The sequence below is a fragment of the Capra hircus genome, chromosome 6 (assembly GCF_001704415.2).
Source record: "Capra hircus breed San Clemente chromosome 6, ASM170441v1, whole genome shotgun sequence".
Classification (NCBI taxonomy): domain Eukaryota; kingdom Metazoa; phylum Chordata; class Mammalia; order Artiodactyla; family Bovidae; genus Capra; species Capra hircus.
Genome location: NC_030813.1, coordinates 97680461 through 97694747, shown reverse-complemented (window position 1 = coordinate 97694747; position 14287 = coordinate 97680461). Strand labels below are relative to the sequence as shown.

Below are 14287 nucleotides of genomic sequence, written 5' to 3'. Positions count from 1 at the left end.
TTCGTCGGCAGAGTAATGTCTCAACACACTATCTAGGTCTGTCATAGCTTTCCTGCCAAGAAGCAATCATCTTCTGATTTCATGGCTGTAGTCACCATCTGCAAAGATTTCAGAGCCCAGGAAGAGGAAATCTGTCATTACGTCCACCTTTTCCCCTTCTATTTGCATGAAGTAATGGCGCCAGATACCACGGTCTCAGATTTTTAACTAATATTTAATTTTAAGCTGGCTCTTTCACTCTCTCCTTCACTCTCATCAAGAGGCTCTTTAGTTCCTCTTCGCTTTCTGCCATTAGAGTGGTATCATCCGCATACCTGAGGTTGTTGATGTTTCTCCCGCCTATCTTGATTCCAGCCTGGCATTTCTCATGATGTGCTCAGTGTATAGGTTACAAACAGGGTGACAGCTGACAGCGCTGTCGTACACTTTTCTCGATCTTGAACCACCAGCTGCTCCATACGGGGTTCTAACTGCTTCCTGACCCGCACATGGGCTTTTCAGGTAAGATGGAGGAGGAGGATGGAATGGAGAAGGGGAGAGTGGCAAACCACTCCATTACACCTGCCACGAGAACCTCATGAACCGTGTAAAAGGACAAAAAGATAGGACACCGAAAGGTGAGTCCCCCAGGTTGGAAGATGTTCAATATGCTACCGGGGAACAGCAGAGGAGAACTACTAACAGCCCCAGAAAGAATGTAGCATCTGGGCCAAAGCGGAAATGACGCTCAGCTGTGATATGGTGATGGAAGTAAAATCCGATGCTGCAAAGAACAGTACTGCAATGGGAACGTGGAATGTTAGGTCCATGAATCAAGGTAAACTGGACGTGGTCAAGCAGGAGATGGTAAGAACAAATACTGACATCCTAGAAATCAGTGAACTAAAACTGGATGGGAATGGGCAAATTTAATTCAGATGACCATTATATCTACTACTGTGGGCAAGAATCCCATAGAATAAACAGAGTAGCCCTCATAATCAGTAAGAGTCCAAAATGCAGTACTCGGGTGCAACCTCAAAAATGACAGAATGACCTCAGTTCATTTCTAAGGCAAGTCATTAAACATCACAGTAATTCAAGTCTATGCCCCAACCGCTGATGCTAAAGAAGCTGAAGTTGATCGGTTCTATGAAGATCCAGAAGACCTTCTAGAATTAACACCAAAAAAAGATGTCCTATTCATCACTGGGGACTGGAATACAAAAGTAGGAAATCAAGAGGCACCTGGAGTAACTGCCAAGTTTGGCCTTGAAAAACAAAATGGTACCAAGTAAGAATGTTCTAAAAACAAATTTTTTAAAGCGGGTAGTGGGACTTCCCTGGCGACCCAGTCAAGACTCTGCTTACACTGCAAGGGGGCACGAGTTCAACCCCTGATCAGGGAACTAGGATCCTGCAGTGCCACACAGCATGGCCAAAAAATAAATAAATAAAGCTAATGCTTATCGCCCAAACCTGCCCACTGAAAAATTTCAGGCTTTAAAAGTAATTCGAGAACAGCAATGATAAATTCTTTAACTTCAGTTATAATCCACTTATAGACAATTTCACAATTCTACAATATGAAAAAAAATGCTGTAAGGATTCTACAAACATGTAAGTATTTTTAGTCTACCAGGCACCTAAAGGGTTGTTACAGTTTAGTAGTATGTATAAGGCTTCCCTGGTGGCTCAGCTGGTAAAGAATTCGCCTACAATGCAGGAGACCTGGGTACGATCCCTGGTTTGGGAAAATCCCCTGGAGAAGGGAAAGGCTACCCACTCCAGTATTCTGGCCTGGAGAATTCCATGGACTGTATACTCCACGAGGTCACAAAGAGTCAGACATGACTGAGCGACTTTCACTTTCACGACAAAAGGGGTTTCCCTGGTGGTTCAGATGGTAAAGAATCTCTCTGCAATGCAGGAGACCTGGGCTCAATCCCTGGGTCAGCAAGATCCCCTGAAAGAGGGCATCACAACCCACGCCAGTATATTTGTCTGGAGAATCCCATGGACAGAGGAACCTAGTGGGCTACAGTCCATGGGGTCGCAATAAGCTGGACACGACCAAGACACTAACACACACATGACAAAAGGCTATAGAACTAAACGACAGTATTTGCCTTTCAGGGGACTATGATTATCAATAAATCCTACTAAATGCTAGTGGGGGTGCTATGCAAGCAGCACTTTATATTACTCTACACAGCCCACTGATAGCATTCTGAAAGAGCTCCATTAAGGGCCACAACATCGCTGAAGATCTAATTAAAGAAGTTGCCTCATAAATGTTTAGAAGTCTAGATATGGATTTACTTTATTATCAAGTGGCTGTTTTAATGAAAAGGTCATAGAATCAATAAAAATAAAATTGTTGCTATATTTACTCATGTCTCCTTTGAAGAAAATGGGCAATAAAAAGGTAATGGGTGATACTTAGAGTACTACAGCTATTTAAAGAAACTAGTTTAAAAGCTTTCCAAAGGGACCACAGGGTGCAAATGATTTACAGGATTTGAGAATTTAACATTTTCCAGGCAGAGAGTTAAACAACACAAAGACAATATTGGTGACCTATTATTTCTGTATTAATCCCAGAGGATAAAACACAAAGGAAAATCAAGTCGCTTGATGGGTCCTAAGAACCAATCACATTCTTTAAATAAGAATCAAAACACAGGGTAATCATATTTTGGGGACTATCTAAACAGATAAAAGGAAATCTAAGAGAATATGGGCATAGCAGGTTACAAAGGTTTTCTCTGGGACATGAGATACCAAGGGAGGGGAAAAACTTTTTTTTAACATATCTATTTCTACAATGAAAGAGTATAGTCTTTTTTTAAATTGAGACAAAATTGATACATAACATTGTGTTAGTCGCAGTTATGCAACATATTGGTCTCCCCCTGGCTCAATGGTAAAGGATAAGCCCACCAATGCAGGAGATGCAGGTTTGAGCCCTGAGTCAGGAAGATCCTCTGGAGAAGGGAATGGCAAAAACCCACTCCAGTATTCCTGCCTGGAGAATCCCACGGACAGAAGAGCCTGGTGAGCCACACTCCATGGGGTCGAAAAAGAGTCGGACATGATTTAGCGACTAAACAACGAAGACAACACGTCGGTTGAATGTTTGCATATACTGAGAAACGGGCACCACGGTGAGTCTTGCTGACATCCATTGCAGTTAAGCAAGTTTTTTTCTTGTGATGAGACCTTTTAAGATCTGCTCTCTTCACAGTCTTCAGATATACGATACAGCATTATTAACTCTAATCACTATGTTGTATACTGCATCTCTACAACTTACTTACTTTGTAACTGGATATTTGCTCCTGCTTGAACATTTCTAACAATGAGGAATCTACTGCTTCTTGAAGTGGTCCACACCATCCATCAGATAGATTCAACAGTTGTGGTATTAGAATTGCTCCTTCAATATCCTTCCTGAAGACCATACTAGAGGAACTACCAAGAGAAGTTTTGCAGCTCTGGCTGCTACAAAGGGTCATGAGGGCTCAGAAATGGTAAGTCTGCTGTCTATTTTCATGGGTTAAGCAGAGATAATCACTCCCCTTTGAAAGCTGAAACCTTTAGGAATGAACACTAAATATCTTCATCTGCATTCAAAAAGAACATATGTGATGCTGTAAGACAAACTTGTCTTCTAAATCCCATTAAGACGATTAAACTGTAATTAAAGAAATATAAACTGTAATCTAATTAACTGCAATGAATCACATCTCACAAGGGAAGGTCATCATTATTCACAAGTGCTAGTAGTTGGGATAGGTCTTTAAAAGCAGCAGAGAGAAAGAACATCAACATCCCATAAGTTTCAGAGCAGGAACCCTGACTGGCCCTAGGACAGAGTCCTAGCCCCTGTTGAGTGTGGAGGGGAGGGAACTGACATTTACTTCCTTGAATCCACCTATATTGGTGCAAGGTGACTCTCTCTGAATAAATGAAGCAGCTGAGATTCAAAAAGGTTTCACTGCTGGTACAGTAAAGCCAGGACTCAAACCCAGGTCTACTGAAGCCCAATGCTTGAGTCTATCCAGCTCTGTGGGTTCATGACTTCAGGGAGGATCACCCAACCCCCCAGATCCCGATATTATATTCCCTACAGAAATTTCTAATACAGCTTTTCTCAAAGAGATTTGCACTAAGAAAAGAAATGAGAGATTCTGGCTCACCTGGCAGTACTGTAACTGTTCCAATAAACAGGAATAATGAGTAATTACAGCAACAGTGGGAACAACTGCCAACACTAACTGAGCCTTCACCGTTCCAGGCACTTCTCATTCCACAGTCAATCCTCAGTGATCTTGTCTAATCCATGATTTTAAATGCCATCTGTTGCCGTGCTGTGCTAAATCACTTCGGTTGTGTCTGATGATGTGCAACCCCAGGGACAGCAGGCTGCCAGGCTCCTCTGCCCATGAGATTCTCCAGGCAAGAATACTGGAGTGGGTTGCCATTTCCTCCTCCAGTGTATTTTCTGACCCAGGGATCGAAATCACATCTCTTGTCTCCGGCACTGGCAAGAAGGTTCTCTACCACTTTGCAGTTAGTTCAGATGCTCAGTCGTGTCCGACTCTTTGCGACCCCATGGACTGCAGCACGCCAGGCTTCCCTGTCCATCACCAACTCCCGGAGCTTGCTCAAACTCATGTCCATCGTGTGAGTGATGCCATCCAACCATCTCATCCTCTTTCTTTACCACCAACACCATCCATATACCCATCTGTTGCCAATGACCCCTAAATCCACAGCTTGAACCTGGACCTCTTCCCTGAACTCCAGACTGATTTTTTTTTTCAACTACCTTCCCCAAATCTCACTTGGATATCTGAAATTCAAAGTCCTGTTTCTAGCCCTTAATCCTGCTCCTCCCACAATGTGCCATCTCAGCCAAGTGGCAGCTCCATCCTTCCAAGATGCTCAGGCTGAGAGCCTTAGAGTCCTCTTCAACTCCTCTTGCTCTCACACTCCACATCCCACCAATTCATCAGCAAATGCTGTCAGCCCTATCTTCAAAATACACCCAGAATCTAATCACTTCTCACCATCTGCCACTGCTCCCAAGCACTCCAAATCTACTCAATGCATTGATTAATGAGTAACCTGAATCACATCATTTAAATCCTCAAAATAACCCCATGAAACAAGTGCTCTTATTTCCTCCATTTCACAAAGGTACATAAAGGTTAAGTATAAACTAAGAAACTATAGTTTATCAATCAGGTCTTTTTCCTTTTTTGGTTCAGAGTCAGATTCCCTGAGCCTGATCTTCTGGTCAAAGGGGTCTGATTAGTTTACAGAGTTACAACGACTTGGTCCCAGCCAAGGCCCAGGGCAGGAGTCAGCCAGCCTCCTGGAGCGCGGCAGCACCAACACCAGTCTGACCACGAGCTCCTCTCTGAAATCCCACCCAGGTCCCAGTGCCAGGATTCCCACTAGTTTTCAAACTACCTGTGTTAGTCTCTTTTTATTCAGTATCAGCTCCACACTTTTTTTAAGACTTAAAAAAATGAACTTGTTGGAAGGTCACATAATGAATCACTGAAAATCAAGTTAAGAAATGAAGCCCTCACGTGCATACCCAGAAGACAAAGAACCCTTTTCTGTATTAAAGAATTCTGTCTTTGAAAAGCAATCCGTGTTTTTGAAAGTGGAGTCCCCTGGGAAGGGTCCATTGAGGTTCCAGAAGGGCCTCTGAGGACAATATTACTGACTTTCCATGTGACGGAGGACCGGACACAGGAAGATAAGGGTGAGCTGGCCACCACCCTTCTTCTGACCCCTACCTCCACCAAAACCAACAATGAAAATTAAATGAGTTAATAAATGTGAAAATCAAAAGCTGTATGCAAAAATAAGCCTTTATTGTAAAAAGAATAGCTTTTTTGTGAGTGTGGAGGAGTTACATAGGGTGAGCTTTAAGGATAGAAAATTTAAGAACCACCAAAGAAGGGAGGTCCTTTCAGAGCTAAACACAGGATAGCCTTAAAAAGTTTATCTGAACAAAAGAAAGGCTTACCTATCTATGTATTTTCAAAACAAGGGTTATTTATTAGAATTGGTACTTTCACGGAATTGATCTGACTACATATACTTCAAGGATCTAAGTGACTTTAAGCATAGGGAAAAAAAAATCAGAATATTCACCAAACTAACTGCTCGGTGGTGGGAGCAAAAGGGGCATTCATTATCTACACTGTACTCTTCTGTAATGTCTGCAGTTTATAATAAGCATGAATTAATTTCCGTGGAAAAATTAAGGGGAAAAAAAACACTCCTCTATCCTCACATTAACAGATACAAGTCTCCAAAGAATAGTGTATTTAGCTCTTTAGATATTTAATTGTTAATAAAATTTACTTTATGGTGTTTTAACTTCCATTGTTAACTAGTTTCTCTAAAACTCATCAGTTTTAGAAATGCTGGGTCAAAGAAAGTTCTAATATCACTCTAGAAACACAACAGTTACATCGCATGCTGTGCAAATAAGATAAAATATCACCTTGAGGAAATCTGAAATAGCAAGGAGAGCAGAAGTGGGAGCAAACAACGCCAGCCCCTCCTGGGCCCAGTCTGGAAGGCATCGTAACGCCATCAACAAGCACTTGCTGAACGCCGTATGTGCGAGCACCGTGCCAGGCTCTGCTCTCGGCCCTTAAGGAGCTCTCAGCACAGCAGCAAGACAGCACACACAGACGACACCGCAAGGCAGCATTTGCTATGATGGCAAATACACGGCACTGCGGGGCAGGGAGAGATAGGACTCGGAAATTCCCACTTAAACCCAAGTCCTTTGAAAGCAGAAGCAGGTATCACCTGTATATTCCCACAGCCTAGCACGAGAAATATGTTTTAAACATGTTTTAAGTCAATGGGTACATGGAACCAAACTGCACTTGGAGAGGAAAAGGTGTGACATCCCAAGCTAGAGGAATGGTGGTGGCATGAAAGATTGGCATGACCCAAATGGGCATCATCAGTTATTTACAAAAAAAGAGCATAAAGGAACTGAGGCACAGAAAGTTGGAAAAGCTGACTCACTCAAGTTGGGGAGCTGAAACTATCTTTGACCCAACAGGAAACCAAAAAGGATTTCAATGGTGTAAAGACAATCTGTTTTATGTACCTGTCTTCCTTACTTGATTCCTTAAGGGGGGTAATGCGTCTTTTAAGAATTTTGGTTTCCTGGCAGCGCCTGGCACATGAAAGGTATTCAAATAAATGTGGGGAAAAGGAAGGGAAGACTGATCAGCTGGAAACATTATGCATGCGCCATAACATGGAAGGTTCTAGAAGAGTAAGAGATCAGAAATTAAGGCTGGAGGTGTTTTCTAATCCATCTCATGATATACTCAGGCTCAATACAGTGATTCTCCAAAGGCTCCTCCCCTTGTTTCAAGTTGAATCAACAAAAATCCTCTTGTATTCCACCATGAGTATATCTCCATGTAGGAATCCGGAGCATGGGGAGGTTTGGGGGAATAGTCATCAAACCAGGAAATCCTGCCATGCCAGTGCAAGCTGTCTGAGAGCAGTCATGTTCTGTGCCTCGTTCCTGACCTATTTCTGCCCAGAGCCACAGAAGCACAGGCAGAGGCAACCACAGTGAGTTTCAGTACATGTTAGCGCCCCCTTTTCCATACTGACTCTTCACAAGTGCTTTCTGTCTCCAAACAGTCTGATACTTCCTGCATTGTAATCAGTGTTTCTACTGGGCTTCGTATTTTTCAAAGTCCGCCCCCTCCCAGTTCATGACTAAATTATTTATTTAAGCCATCTCCTGCCATAAGCAAAAGGACAGATTAGTGTAATGGTCATCAAGTATAATGGTGGTCACTGGATACGGAAAAGTATATGGGACCTTAAGCTCACCTTCATGGCAAATAGATGGGGAAACAATGGAAACAGTGAAAGACTTTATTTTGGGGGGGCTCCAAAATCACTGCAGATGACTGCAGCCACAAAATTAAGAAGCTTTCTCCTTGGAAGAAAAGTTATGACCAACCTAGACAGCATATTAAAAAGCAGAAACATTACTTTGCCAACAACGGCCCATCTCGTCAAGGCTATGATTTTTCCAGTGGTCATGTATAGATGTGAGAGTTGGGACTGTGAAGAAAGCTGAGCACTGAAGAATTGATGCTTTTGAACTGTGGTGTTGGAGAAGACTCTTGAGAGTCCCTTGGACTGCAGGGAGATCCAACCAGTCCATTCTGAAGGAGATCAGTCCTGAATGTTCATTGGAAGGACTGATGTTGAAGCTGAAACTCCAATACTTTGGCCACCTGATGCGAAGAACTGACTCATTTGAAAAGACCCTGATGCTGGGAAAGACTGGGGGCAGGAGGAGAAGGGGACGACAGAGGATGAGATGGCTGGATGGCGTCTCCGACTCAGTGGACATGAGTTTGGGTAAACTCCAGGAGTTGGTGATGGACAGGGAGGCCTGGCGTGCTGCAGTCCATGGGGTCGCAAAGAGTTGGACAAGACTGAGCCACTGAACTGAACTAACGGAAGCTCACCTTCTTGTATCCAGGGATCAAAGCTTTTTGTATCTATCTCATTCAATCTTCTCTACCTTGTGAGCATGACAGATCTTATTCCCCCCATTCTTGGAGATGAAAAAGCCTGAATCTCTAGATTGAAGGAATCTAGGCAAAGTGACACAATTACAGCATCAATAGAAACAAATGTCAGAAAAGCATACAAATGAGAGTGAGTGAGTGAAGTCGCTCAGTCATGTCCGACTCTTTGCGACCCCGTGGACTATAGAAAACCCACCAGGCTCCTCCATCCATGGGATTCTCTAGGCAAGAATACTGGAATGGGTTGCCATTTCCTTCTCCAGGGGATCTTCCCGACCCAGGGATCGAACCCAGGTCTCCCACATTGCAGGCAGATGCTTTAACCTCTGAGCCACCAGGGAAACCCATACAAACAAGATTCCATTGTTAAATTGAATCAATATCTTTATCATTTTGAGTTTCAATGAAATGAGTATCTGCTACTTCAAAAAAATTCTACTGATAGGATCAAAGATTTTTCTGCTTAATTCAGATTTTCTAATGCAGAAGATTAAGTTTGAGACATCTTTTCTCTTGGTCTTATTCAAAACACTGCCAAAAATTCTGTACTCTAAGGTAAAACTCCAGCTCCTACATATTGTCTTTACCAACTTCCACACCACCACAGTCCTTAAACGGAATCTTTAAAAAAAAAAAAAAAGTATAATCCCAGGGGCAGTCCAGTGGTTTGGACTCAGTGTTTTCAATGCAAGGAGTGCAGGTTCTATCCCTGGTTGGGGAACTAAGATCCCAAATGCCACACAGCAACTAAGCACACGCAGCAATTAAGACCTGATGCAACCAAATAAGTAAATAAATATTTAAGAAAAAAATAAAAGAAAATTGCTTTGGACTTCCCTGGTGGTCCAGGGGCTAAGGCTTCACACCCACCCTGCTGGAAGCCCAGGTTTGATCCCGGGTCAGGGAATTGGATCCTGCATGCCACAACTAAGACCCAACACAGGCAAACACATAAATAACAATAAAAAACACTCCGAGCTTTCACTGCAGGGGCCGCAGGTTCAATCCCTGGTTGGGGAAGTTCCACAAACAACAAAAAAAAAGAAAGTTATTATTACAGTTCAGTTTCTGGAAGACAATTTGCAAAAGCTGGGGAAGTGGCCACTTGCTTATTGCTTTGTTATTTGCCAGTTTATTTCATTATCTTGCTCTCTTTTGTCAATTTACTTGACTTCTGAGAGGTTTTGGTTCTGTTAATGATGACAGACCTCCTTTAATTCACCTACACTATCTTGGTGTGCTCTGTCACCTCCAATGAGCCATTAGGAAAGAGGACGCTAACAGATCTTGGTTTCGGGATACAGCCTAACTACTCAGAGTTCAGTCCATGGACCGACAGCATCAACATCACACAGAAACCTGTTCTGTGTGTCCATGGACTGACAGCATCAGCATCACACAGAAACCTGTTCAAATCTCAACTTCCATTCCATATTATTCAGCCACTAAAAAAAAAAGAATGAAATCTTGCCATCTGTGATAACACAGATGGACCTAGAGGGTATTATGCTAAGTGAAATAAGGCAAAGACAAATACTGTCTGATTTCACATATCTAAAAAACAAAACAAACAAAGGAACATAACAAAACGGAACAGACTCATAGACAGAATAAACAGGCGGTTGCCAGAAGGGAGAAATCTGGAGAAATTAATGAAATAGGTGCGTGAGATTAAGAGGTACCAACTCCCAATTACAAAATAAACGGGGATGAGATGTACAATGTGAGGAACATAACCATTTATACTACAGTATGTTTGTATGGTGACAGATGTTAACCAGACATATCATGATGATCATTTTATAATGTACAGAAATACTGAATCACTATGACACCTGTAACTAACATAGTACTGTAGGTCAATTATCCTTCCACTGGAAAGCACTACGGGATTTCACTGGCGGTCCAGTGGTTAAGACTGTGTCCTCCCAATGCAGGGGGTACAGGTTCGATCCCTGGTCAGGAAACTAAGATGCCTGGCCAGAAAAAGAAGACAAACAAACATGTATACACTGGAAGGAAATGCACCAAAATGCAAATAACACTTATCTCTGGTGGGAAGGGGGCCAGTGTGAATTATGCGTGATTGTCAATTTTTACTTTATGCTTTTATGTATTTCCATTTTCAATGAACATGTAGTGCTTGTAAAATTAGAAAACAACAAATGTCACTAAAATGGGGGGAAAAAAAAAAAAAGTACCATTCCACATCTTCTGAATCAGAAACTACTTAGCCAGATCTCTGGATTATTTGTCTACACATTCAAGTCTGAGAAGCACAGATATAAAGGGCCACTGGCAAGGGTACTCACCACGACCCACTTAATATACTCTCTAGGAACAAATATTCTAATCAGATTCATACTTTCAGTTAAATAGAAGGTTCTTAATTATTCAGTTCAGTTCAGTTCAGTCGCTCAGTCGTGTCTGACTCTTTGCGACCCCATGAACCGCAGCACGCCAGGCCTCCCTGTCCATCACCATCTCCCGGAGTTCACTCAGACTCACATCCATCGAGTCCCTTAATTATTACAAAGACTTTACCTTCAAGCACTAAGTCTTGAAGTCTTCCTAAGGCATAAATGAAAAACATACCCCACAACTGCCACTCATCCACTACTCTCTGACAAGGTTTGTTGATAGTGAATGAAATACTGATGGAAATATATTTATTTATTTTATACAGGGGGCTAAATATTCATTCCTTGCTTCCCAGGGAGCTCAGTAGTCAAGCATTTGCCTGCCAAGGCAGGAGATGCAGACTTGGGTCTGATCCCTGGGTCAGGAAGATCCCCTGAGGAGGAAATGGTAACACACTTCAGTATTCTTGCCTGGAAAATCCCATGGGCAGAGGAGACTGGCAGGCTATAGTCCACACACAGGGTCACAAAGAGTCGGACATGACTGAGTGAGCACGATCCTTGAGCACAAATATTAATTAAATGTTCACATCAGCCTTATGAGGTTGCTATCCCCACAGTACAGGACATTGTACAGGACATCTGTACCCAGACTCAAAAGACTAACTAACTTGCCATAAATCATTCAAGGAGCCAGAAGCTAAGCCACACTTGCAGTCACCAAGCTCATCCTGATAAATACTACACTCTGTCCAGCCAATCCCTGTTATTTAAAGATACTATAAATTCTACCTACTAAAATTTACTCATAACCTCCAAATCATGATCCACTGAACTTCCCCACTTTTCTGACAACAGGTACGTACATGAGCAGAAGAGCAAAACTTGTGAAAAACCAGTTGCACACATTCCCACTATGAGGTGATGCTTTGCCTTACCTCACCTTTCATATTTTAAACAAGCATCCTTTTCAGAGTGTGTTTGCCACTACGTTTTCACATTTTGTGCTTTTTGTTGCTGACTGCCCACAAAGTGCTGAAGCGCTGTCTAGTGTTCCTAAGGCAAGAAGACTACCTCCCGGAGAAAGCACATGTGGTTAGGGAAGCTCCAGCAAAGCCTAGGTTACAGCGCCATTGGCAGTGAGCTCAGTGTTAGAGAGTCAACGATAGGTATTAAGTAAGACAAACAGAAACACACAAAACAAGGTTACCTAGCCATCAGCTGCCACCAGAGGCTCACAGGAACCGCTCCCTTCATCTTCTCCATGGACAATGTTTCAGTATTTGCTAAGGTGTTGTTTGCAGTGACTTCATAGATCATAACTGCCCCAACTGTTGTTACAAGTACTAATTTGACGTGTAATGACAGGAAAAACACCAAATTATAGAGCATTTTCAGAAACAAGAGATCATCTTCCCCAACTCAAAAACAATACTTGAAGGTTCCTGACAGGATAACCACAGGACTGGTAATGGTGTTATTTCGCAGCTTACAGACTAAAATCATTGGAATAACACAATGCAAAAAGTCAGAAAAATGAGTATTACATCACCACGGACAAAGATCTGTGGCGGCTCCATGGGGTGCAGGCAAGATGATTCAAAGGGATAAGGGAAGAAAATACAAACCCATTCATTTATACTTATTTAAACCTCATCTTTAAATTCTAATTTACTTTATAACTTAATAACAGTACACAATAAATTCTATTGGTTATGCCTGCCCCAACTCTACTGATGCTGTGTGTGTAGTCACTCAGTCATGTCTGACTCTCTGCAACCTTTTAGACTGTAGCCTGTCAAGCTCCTTTGTCCATGGGATTCTCCATGCAAGAACACTGGAGTGGGTTGCCATGCCCTTCTCCAGGACATCTTCCCAACCCAGGAGTTGAACCTGTGTTTCTTGTGTCTCCTACACTGCAGGCGGATTTGTCACCCATTGAGCCATTGGGAAAGCCCGCTGATGGTTTATATAACCAAAAAACGCTGAGTGATCACCACCATAGAGGATCAAAGTCAGTGCTTGAAAAGAAAAGAACCTCCAGAGGCACACGTTCTGCAGTGAGGGGCAGGACTGATGGCTTTGAGGACTCAGATGCACTGGGAACCATCGAAGGAAAGCTGGGTTCTACTGCTGCTCTGCCCCCAACAAGTTGTGATGACCCTCACAAAGACATGCCTCTAGGCATCCATTGATTCATATGAGAAATTAATTAGCTGGTTGTGACACTGACTAGATGGCCCAAACTAGGAACCCTTCTCACTCCAGAAATTTGACCATTCTGACTCGAAGGAAATAAGATATATTAGCAGTTAAGTAAAACCACTGTTTATTATTGTCTGTAGCCTAAGGGTTAAAGGCATGCCCTGACAGAGCAACAGGCTGCTCACAGAACACATTTCCAGACTGGGAAGATTCTATGGAATCCTGTAAGATATCTAGGAGTTAGTGCATCTTATAAAGTTATAAGTTGCATCATAGACACCTTCAACTCTAACTACTCAGCAAGGGGAAGAAGAGAGAGAGAAGGGGAAAACATAAATAAAACCAGTGCTGCTAACTGTCTGCCCTTCCACTCACAGAACGTACTCTGTTCCCTGAGACAGTCTCAGTTCCCCAGTGTCTCTGACAGCATGAATGGTTCAGTGTGATCCTAGTGTTTGACACAATATGTTCTTCATCTACGTCACCTAATCCCAAACCAACTACTTCCTCCAGTGCTCAAGAGAAGCAGCAGCAATGTTTCAACTCTGAAAGAAAAATGGCTGCATGTGATTTACAGAAAGATGGAATCAGTCTCCAGAGAGGACTGGCTTCCTAAGGGTATTTCAAAGGTATTTATTTTTTAAACCTTTTCTTTAACAATGCTGTGATAGTTTTAGGTGGACAGCAAAGGGACCCAGCCATATATATACCTGTATCCATTCTCCCCCAAGCTCCCCTCCCACCCAGGCTGTCACGTAACATTGAGCAGAGTTCCCTGGGCTGTACAGTAGGTCCTTGTTGGTTATCCATTTTAATTACAGCAGTGTGTACACATCATCCCAAACTCCCTAACTATCCCTTCCTCCCCTCTCCCCATCTCCCCAGCCCGAAACTGTTTGTTCTCTAAGTCTGTGAGTCTCCTTCTGTTTTGTTAAGTTCATTTGTATCATTTCTTAGATTCCACATACAAGGAATGTCATAGGATATCCTTCTGATTTACTTCACTCAGTATGACAATCTCTACGGCAATTTTTGACAATACTCAATTCTTACAGTGTATACTGATGGTAGAACCAACCCCCCAAATAAAGTATAGTTACTCTGTTCCAAGGGTGTACTCCTAAACCT

At 42.5% G+C, this 14287-nt stretch overlaps 1 protein-coding gene across 1 annotated transcript in view; it reads right to left on the bottom strand.

Moving 5' to 3' along the window:
• Positions 1 to 14287, bottom strand: part of ENOPH1 (enolase-phosphatase 1) — a 36607-nt gene that overhangs the window by 19037 nt on the left and 3283 nt on the right. The gene's annotated exons all lie outside the window — the stretch shown is intronic.